The following is a 10,093-nucleotide window of genomic DNA, read 5'->3' on the forward strand; positions in this document are numbered from 1 at the left end:
TGGGATGGACAAGGAAGAAAAGAAAGACTATGTCTCACAGATTAGGGGTGTCTACAGCAGCCGTGACACCACAGGGGCCAGGTTTCTGGACCAGGAAGAGTTGACCCAGCTATGCACTAAACTTAGAATGGAGGAGCAACTGCTGGCCCTGCTTCAGATTCTTCTTAGAAATGACGACTTGGCCAGGGTTGACTTAGAGGAATTTAAGGAAGGTTTTGTTGCTGTGCTGTCATCTGGTTCCAGTGTAGGACCCTCTGATGAAGAAGGTAGTTCTTCAGAGGCTGGTAATAAAGCTCCTACAGTCAAAGTACCACGACAAAGAAGAGGCTGATAGCATATGTGATAAAGTTCAACTTAAACTCAGCAAATGTATCATAGTTCTTACAGTACATGCATCACAGACTTAAGGACTTCACACTGAAAAGAAGTATTCCAGGAAACCAAAGGTGGGGATGGCAATAGGAAATTGGCTGAAGAGTGTTAAGTCCCATGGAAATCTACACATTTAGAGTATATGACCCTAGCAGAAGATGTCAAAGCCGTGCTCACTGTACTTTGCAGAGGTCTGCCTGCTCTTGTTAACAAACTGTGACAGACACACACGGAGGAAAAATATTGAGGCTTGTGTCTACTGGTTTTACTTTGATGCTATTGTGATAGGAGGAGAGCAGAAAGAGGAGAAACCAGCATCTTTCATAGTTTCTAACTGCTGTGATCTCCATGGAGTGTAACCTGGGGACCGTGTCATGGTTGGTGACACACTAGAAACCGATATATAAGGAGGCCTCGATGCAGGACTGAAAGCCTCAGTCTGGATATACAAGAGTGGAAGGGTGCCACTGACATCATCCCCCATGCCTCACTATATGGTTTCCTCTGTGCTGGAATTACCTGCTGTCTTGCAAAGCATAGACTGCAAAGTCAGCAAATCTGTGTAAACACGCAGAAGGCACAGTGGCCATGTTCAGAGCCATTTTCCAATGTAGAACTAAGGAAAGCTAAGGCATTATGTATATTTGGTTCAGTTCTAAGAATAATGTGGGTAAGAGATTCACAACTACGCTGTGAAGACCCTCCCGACCCTGCTGCTGTTGTTAACTGTAGGCTGGTTGTTCATATCTGAAATCCAGGTTTTAATAGTGTAGTCCAGAAAACTTGAAAAAAGGCAAGATATCTTATATACTGGTTTATTGAGTAGAAATTGATACTTTAGAAAAAAAAAGATATTATAAAATAGAGATTCAGGCAATCGAGTCTGGTCAATATAAGTACTAAATCATACAAATCAAGACATTTCATAGTGAAATTTTACATATTTTAGATGAATTTTATTATAAATATTATGCCTGCATTCATTGTGTATGTTCTTATCTATTATCTTTTATTGTATAGGATTGTTTTTGTTATTCTGGGTTTTTTATTTCTCCATATGAATTTGAGAATTGATCTTTCAATATCTTCAAAATATTTTGTAGGTATTTTGATAGGGGTTGGGTTGAACCTGTAAATTGGTTTTGGTAAGATGGCCATTTTTACTGTGTTGATTCTCCCGATCCACAAACAAGGTAAATCCCTCCATCTTCTGATGTCATCTTCAATCTCTTTCTTCAGAGGTTTGAAGTTTTTTTCGAATAAGTCCTTCACTTGCTTGGTTAGAGTTACTCCTAGATATTTTATATTGTTTGTGGCTATTGTGATGGGAGTAGTTTTCCTAATTTCTTCCTCTGCCTGTTTGTCATTTGTATACAGGAAAGCTACTGACTTTTTTGAGTTTATTTTGTATCCTGCCAACTTGCTGAGGGTGTTTATCAGCTGTAGGAGTTCTCTGGTGGAATTTTGTGGGTCACTTATATACACTATCATATCATCTGAAAATAGGGATAATTTGACTTCTTCCTTTCCTATTTGGATCCCCTTGATCTCTTTTTGATGCCTTATTGCTGTGGCTAGATCTTCAAGAACTATATTGAAGAGATATGGGGACAGCAGGCAGCCTTGTCTGGTTCCCGATGTTAGAGGGATTTCCTTGAGTATCTCTCCATTTAATTTAATGTTGACTGTTGGTTTGCTGTATATAGCTTTTATTATGTTTAGATAAGTGCCTTGTACTCCCGATCTCTCCAGAACTTTAAACATCTAAAGACATGATCATGTGGTTTTTCTCTTTCAGTTTGTTTAAGAGATAATCATGTGGTTTTTCTCTTTCAGTTTGTTCATATGATGGATTACATTGATGGATTTCCATATGTTAAACCATCCCTGCATGCCTGGAATGAATCCTACCGGGTCATGGGTCATGGTGAATGATGTCTTTGATATGCTGCTGTATTCGCTTTGCGAGTGTTTTGTTGAGTATTTTTGCATCAATGTTCATAAGAGAAATTGGTCTGAAATTCTCTTTTTTTGTTGGGTCTTTGTGAGGTTTAGGTATCAATGTGACTGTGGCCTCATAGAAGGAATTTGGTAATATTCCGTCCATTTCTATCTTTTAGAATAGCTTGAATAGTGTCGGTATTAGCTCCTCTTTGAAGGACTGGTAGAATTCTGCACTGAAACCATGTGGCCCTGGGCTTTTTGTGGTTGGGAGACTATCAATGGTTGCTTCTTTTTCTATAGGCAAAATAGGGCTGTTTAATTTGTTTATCTGGTCTTGGTTCAATTTTGGCCAATGGAATCAGTCGAGAAATTTGTCCATTTCCCTTAAATTTTCTAATTTTGTGGCATAAAGGCCTTTAAAGTAGGTTCTTACGATTCTTTGTATTTCTTCGGTGTCTGTTGTTATGTCTCCCTTTTCATTTCTGGTTTTGTTAATTTGGATAGTGCTTCTCTGTCTTTTAGTTAGATTGGCTAATGGTTTGTCTATCTTTTTAATTTTCTCAAAGAACCAGCTCTTGGTTTTGTTGATTCTTTGGATTGTTCTCTTTGTTTCTAATTTATTGATTTCAGCCCTGGGTTTGATTATTTCTAGGCGTCTACTCCTCTTGGGTGTTTCTGCTTCTTTTTTATCTAGAGCTTCCAGATGTGTTGTTAAGTTGTTTATGTGGGATGATTCCTTTTTCTTTTTAAAGGCACTTATTGCTATTAATTTTCCTCTTAGCATTGCTTTCAATGTGTCCCACAAATTTGGGTATGTTGTTCCATCATTTTCATTGAATTTCAGGAAGTCTATTTCTTCCCTTATTTCTTCCGTGACCCATGTGTCATTAAGTAGAAAGTTGTTTAGTTTCCACTTGTTAGTATGCTTTTTGTTATTTCTGTTGTTGTTGAAGTCCAGCCTTAGACCACGGTGATATGATAAGATACAAGGTATTATTTCAATCTTCTTGTATCTGTTGAGGTTTGCTTCATGACCAACTATGTGATCAATTTTAGAGAACATTCCATGGGGTGCTGAGAAAAAGGTATAATCCTTTGAGTTTGGATGGAAAGTTCTGTAGATATCTGTTAAATCCATTTGATTCATGACATTGGTTAATGAGGTTATTTCCCAGCTTAGTTTTTGAATCAAAGACCTATCCTTGAGTGAAAGTGGGGTGTTGAAGTCTCCCACTATTAATGTGTGGTTATCGGTGAGTGGGGCAAGCATTGTTAATAACTCTTTTACAAATGTGGGAGCCCTTGTATTCGCAGCATAGATGTTCAAAATTGTGATGTCTTCTTGGTTGACTTTACCTTTGATGAGTATGAAGTGTCCATCCTCATCTCTTTTGATTAATTTTGGTTGAAAGTCTATTTTATTAGATATTAGAATGGCTACCCCAGCTTGTTTCTTGTGGCCATCTGCTTGGAATATTTTCCCCAACCTTTTACTGTGAGGCAATGTCTGTCCTTGTGGTTGATGTGTGTTTCTTGAATGCAGAAGAATGTTGGGTCATGTTTATGCATCCAATCCATTAGTCTGGGTCTTTTTATTGGAGAATTGAGACCATTGACATTGAGAGATATTAATGACCAGTTTGTGGTAAGTCCCTTCATTTTTGGTATTTGTAACAGTCGAGATTCTGTGAGGTTGTGATTTTGCAATGGTATAGTTACCTATTTCCTATATAGTTTTGGTTGTAGTTTGACCAGTTGGGGTGAAGTTTTCTTTCTAATAACTTCTGTAAAGCCGTATTTGTGGCTAGGTACTGTTTGAATTTGTTTTTGTCATGAAATCACTTGTCTTCTCCATCAATGGTTATTGATAATTTTGCTGGATATAGTAGTCTTGTCTGGTATCTGTGTTCTCTTAGGGTTTGCAACACCTCTGTCCAGGCCCTTCTGGCCTTCATGGTCTCTGCTGAGAAGTCAGGAGTACTTCTGATAGGTTTGCCTTCGTATGTTACTCGGCCTTTTTCTCTTGCCGCTTTCAATATTTTTTCCTTGTTCTGTATATTTTGTGTTGTTATTATTATGTGGCGGGAAGATTTTCTTTTCAGATCTATTCTATTTGATGTTCTGTAGGCCTCTTGTATGCGCGTATGCATCTCCTTCTTCAAATTGGGGAAATTTTCTTCCATTATTCAATTAAAGTTATTTTCTGGGCTGTGGAGTCGGCTGCCTTCTCTTTCCTCTATCCCTATTATTCTCAAATTTCATCTTTTCATGTTGTCTTTTAATTCTTAAATGCTCTGTTTCAGAAACTTTTCAGATTTAGCATTTCCCTGAATGGTTGTTTCCAGTTCTGCGATTGTATCTTCAAGTCCCGATATTCGTTCTTCCATTTCTTGCAATCTGTTAGATAAGGCCACCTCTGAGATGCTTGCTTTCTTCTTTGATGCCTCTTGATCACGTTTTTCTTCTGTGTGTTCCTGCATCATTGCTTCCATTTTTTTCTTCGTGTCTTGGACTGTTTTAATCATTTCCTTCATTTGGTTATTTATATTTTTCTGAAATTCTTCAAGTGCCTCTTTATATAACTCTTTTAACTCTTCAGCCCTCTTGTTTGTCTCCTCCTGCATTTGTTTACAGATTCTGTTTCTTCCATTATCATCTTCTTTAGTAAGGACTTGAGGTCATTTTCTTGACTATCCATTGCTGTTAGGTTCTCTAGGTTGTTTTCGTTGGGATCCGGAGATGCCAAACTGTTTTGGTTTTTGTTAGCAATCTTTTGCTGTCCTCTTGTCATTTTGATGGCTCTGATGTTGGCAGGTATTTTGTAGTGCCCTTTGCTGGTTGAGAGTGGTTAATTGATGACTGATTATAGGTCAGGTGCTCTTGCTTGTGGGAATCAGGGAGTATTTCCATGGAACAAGTAGGTGATCCGGTTTCACTCCTGGTGATGTTCCTCTGCACCGTTGGCTCCAGGCTATGTCAGCCAGAGTAGATATCTGTTTGGACTTTACTGCTGTAATTCAGATCAGCAGTTTTGTGACCTAGAATAAGGTCCGGACACAAATGTTCTGGTTGTGTAAGTTGATCCCCGCTGCCTGTCCTTCCTGTGACTTTGTAGTCAACACTCCAGGTAGTTCAGATCATCTGGGGGTGTAGCTGTCTTTTAGCCCTGTCTCTATACCCTGTAGCGCTGTCCAACCTCTCCCAGAACTATATGCCTGGAGGGACCAAGGTCGCTCTTGGTCAGCAATTAGATACTGCAAGCAAGACCCATGTTTCATCTCCCGATAATGTGAGAGTACCTGCCTTGTTGGGGCCAGGAGCCCCAGATAGGCTCTCTCTTCCAGTAGTGCAGGGCCAGTGCCTTGCAGCTGGTAAACTAGGAAGAGTAGGGTTGCAGAGCTCTGGCAGTCACCCGCGGAACCAGATCTTCCCGCTGGGCTATGACACTCCACTGACGCTCTAGGTCAACAATTAGACACTGCAAACATGACCCACCCACGTCTCGTCTCCCGATGATGTGAGAGTGCCTGCCTTGCTCAGGGCCAGGAGCCCCAGCTAGGCTCTCTCGTTTGGGGAGTGCAGGGCCAGTGCCTTGCAGCTGGGTAGGAACAATAGGGTTGCAGAGCTCTGACGGAAGCCGGTAGAACCAGGTCTTCCCGCAAGGCTATGATGCTCAGCTATTGCTCTAGGCAAGACCCACAGCTCCCAATAGGTCTATGGAAGCAGTCCAAGCTGATTTCTCAGTGCCACTGTTTGCAGGCTCAGTCCGCTGTGATTGGTGTTATGTTGGGCCCCGGATGGCCAGCGAGCTGCAGTCCCGCTTTAGCTGTCTCTGTGTTTCCACTCCACCTAGGCGGGTGACCTCCGCAGTTTGGGTTGGTGTGGAAGGAGGACCTAGGGCAGATTCACCCTCTTCACTGAGACTCCTCTGGCTGGGGACTCCGGAAAATCCCCTCCCCAAACAGCAAGTCTGTGCTTTATATACAGGCTGCAGTTTGCATATGAATTCTGTTCCAGAGTTTGGGGAGTGTGTTTAGTACCTCCGGGATGTTGCTTGTCCCAGGGAGGTAGGCCCCCTGTCTGGTCTGTGGCTTTTGTGGCCCCACTCATCTACAGTTCTCAAAGTCCAGCAATCTGTTGCTCCACTTATGTCTCTGGTCTCCTCGGAGTAGATCAGATACGTGGCTTATTGGTCGGCGCCATCTTGGAATCCCCCCTATAATAACATTCTTATAGAAACCTGTAGATGCTATCTTAGTTTAAGGGATAAATATCCATACATGATTTGAGCTTTCTATATATCCCTACATTTTATTAAACATAATTATAGTATGTTCAGATATGTATATCAAAATATGTATAAAACAAATATTAATATAATATTAAAATTTAGGATAAGTGACATGCCTCTCCAACTTGCTACATATTACACAAACAAGATACAGCCTAGTGCTTTTTGGGTCAAAATGATAGATAATGACTTTGTTAAGTTAGTTTGAAATTGGATCCTAATTTTCTCTCATTTAATTACAAAATGGCATTATAAAATCCCTACTAAAATAGTTCACATAGTAGTCGGCTATGAGGAAGCTTTATGTGAAAGTATATTGTGTAAACTTGGTCAGTCGCCAGAAGTGGCAGCATTTTGCTAAGCAAGTCATGGCATTATTAGAGGATACTGGATAAACAGAAATGCAAATCAGTAAAAGAAATGGAGTATAGAAAGAAACCAATAAAGATAGTGTGCTTAAAATGTTGAATGTAGCTTATTAGAATACACATTTGATAGTTTGGTATGAGTAAAGACCTGAGGAAGTGACCTTTCATTTCAGCATAAAAGAAATATAATTATAATTTACTCCAATGGTGCTCTTTTATAATATTACAGGATCCTTTAGACTTGCCTTTGAAAGTGGTTTTATTGACAATCTGGCAATAAATATTGAATTAAATCTTTATCACACCAAATGTTGATGGATGAAGAACTTAAAGCAAAGTAGAGGAATTTTTTCCTTTTATTGAAAATAAATATATAAGCCGGGCGCGGTGGCGCACGCCTTTAATTCCAGTACTCGGGAGGCAGAGGCAGGTGGATTGCTGTGAGTTTGAGGCTGGCCTGATCTACAAAGTGAGTCCAGAACAGCCAAAGCTACACAGAAAGTCCCTGTCTCCAAAAACAAACAAAAAAGGAAAATATATATATATATATATATATATATATATATATATATATATATTCAAATAATATGTCCTGATTGCAGTTTCCTCGCCATCCACTAGTTCTTCCCCACCCCCTCCTAACCAGATGCACCTCATTTCTGTTTTTCATTAGAAAACAACAGGTTACTAAGGAATAATAATAAAACAAAACAAGATAAAACAAAAACTAACACATTGGAATATGACAAAACCAACAAACAGAAGGGAGAAAGCACATGAAACAGATATAGAAAAGAAAGCCACTCATTTGACACTCACGAATCCCAGAAAGACTCAAAACAAGAAACCATAATATATATGCAAAAGCCCTGTAGAGGAGGAAGAGTAGGAAGAGGAGGAGGAGGACAAGGAGGAGGAAGAGGAGGAGGAGGAAGGAAGGAATGAAGGAAGAACAATTTAAAGATAATTTTTTTTAAAATGATACAGCAAAGAAGAGGATGGCTCCAACTGTCTCCATACTGCCAAAATTGGGAACTTGGACATTGTCAGCCTGCTGCTGAGCACAGGGCAGGTGGACGTCAACGCTCAGGACAGTGGGGGCTGGACGCACGTCATCTGGGCAGCCAATTGATGTGATTGGTATGCTGCTGACGGGGTGCTGACGTCACAATCACGGACAATGAGGAAAGCATCTGCCTTCTCTGGCCCTCCCTCACTGGCAGTGCCTCCATTGTTGAGGTTCCGCTCAACGCTCAGTGTGACCTCCACACTGTGAACTACCACGGGGACACCCCGCTCCACATAACTGCCAGAGAGAGTAACCATGACCGTATTCTGCTGTTTTTCTCCTGAGGTGCCAATCCTGAGCTTCGGAACAAAGAAGGAGACATGGCGTGGGATCTGACTCCAGAGCGCTCTGACCTGTGTTTCGCACTGCAGCTCAATCGCAAACTGAGTGTCAGCGTGGAGAACCAGGCTGTCCTCACCAAGAACATCATCTGCCGGGATGTAACTCGAGGCTACGAGAATGTGCCCATATCTTGCGTCAATGATGTGGATGGAGAGCCATGTCCTGAGGACTACAAGTACATCTCTGAAAACTGTGAGACATCCCCCATGAACATCGACCGGAACATCACCCATCTACAACACTGCACGTGTGTGGACGACTGTTCCAGCTCCAACTGCCTATGTGGCCAGCTCAGCCTTCGCTGCTGGTATGACAAGGACGGACGCCTGCTCCGGGAGTTTAACAAGATCGAACCCCCCCTGATCTTTGAGTGTAACCAGGCATGCTCCTGCTGGAGAAGCTGCAAGAACCGCGTGGTGCAGAATGGCATCAAGGTGCGGCTACAGCTCTACCGTACAGCCAAGATGGGCTGGGGGATCCGCACCTTGCAGACCATTCCCCAGGGCACATATATCTGTGAGTACATTGGGGAGCTGATCTCTGATGCCGAGGCTGATCTGAGAAAAGATGATTCTTACCTCTTCGATTTAGACAACAAGGACGGAGAGGTTTACTGCGTTGATGCTCGTTACTATGGCAACATCAGCCGCTTCATCAACCACCTTTGTGACCCCAATGTCATCCCTGTCCGCGTCTTCACAGTGCACCAAGACCTACGCTTTCCCCGAATCGCATTCTTCAGTTCCAAGGACATTCAGCCTGGGGAGGAGCTGGGGTTTGACTATGGCGATCGATTCTGGGATATCAAAAGCAAGCATTTCCCCTGCCTGTGTGGCTCCGAAAAGTGCAAGTACTCGGCCGAGGCCATCGCCCTGGAGCAGAGTCGCCTGGCCCTCCTGGACCCGCACCATGAGATGCAGCCTGAGCTCAGCTCCCTGCCACCCATCAACACCTAAGGACTCTCAAATCCGGCAGGGCACTGCCCTTCTTCACACATCCCATGCATTCTTCCAGCAGAGGCCCCAGTAGACCTTAGATCCTAGTGAGCTGGTTTCTCACTAGGAGTGTGACCAGGGCTGGCCACACCACGCCGGGGCCCTGCCTCAGTTTGCTAATTGAAATTAGGCCTCAGCGAACTGATTTTCTGGGTTCACAATAACCATTGGGTTTGGTAATAAAAAAATTTTTTAAATGAAAGAAAAAGCCCTGAAAGAACATTATGAGACAAGAAACATCCAAAGATGCTATTCTGTTCATTTTGTGTTGGCCACCTATTGCTGAGCATGGGTCCTACCCAAAAGTAACAGTGTTTCCCTGGTGAGATTTCCTTAGAGAAAACTATTATTTGCAAGTGGTTATTAATTGGAGATAACGTCTGAGTTAGGGATGGGGCCATATGTCCACTTCTCCTTTCAGATCTAGGACTTTACCATGACCAGAATCATGTAGGCCATGTGCATGCTGACACAGTCTCTATGAGTTCATATTTTATCAGTCATGCTGTGCCTAGAAGGCCATGTTTCCTTGGCATCCACTGTCTTCTCTGGCTCTTACGTTCTTTCTTCCTCCTTTTCTGTAGGGTTTGTTGACACCTCAGGGAAAAGATCAGATGGAGACATTCAATTTAGGCCTGAGGCTTCCAAGCTTAAAGGATTTATTTTTTAAGTCTACATAGAACATAAATTGAAAAAGAGAAAAAGAGATCAG

The 10,093-nt window shown here is 41.9% G+C and overlaps 2 pseudogenes; both read left to right on the forward strand.

Annotated features, from left to right (window-relative positions):
* Window positions 1–257: 257 nt before the first annotated feature.
* LOC127185338 (N-acylneuraminate-9-phosphatase-like) lies at window positions 258–938 on the forward strand (annotated as a pseudogene).
* Window positions 939–6,363: 5,425 nt separating this feature from the next.
* On the forward strand, window positions 6,364–9,342 carry LOC127185339 (histone-lysine N-methyltransferase EHMT2-like; annotated as a pseudogene).
* Window positions 9,343–10,093: the final 751 nt, after the last annotated feature.

The sequence above is a fragment of the Acomys russatus genome, chromosome X (assembly GCF_903995435.1).
Source record: "Acomys russatus chromosome X, mAcoRus1.1, whole genome shotgun sequence".
Lineage (NCBI taxonomy): Eukaryota > Metazoa > Chordata > Mammalia > Rodentia > Muridae > Acomys > Acomys russatus.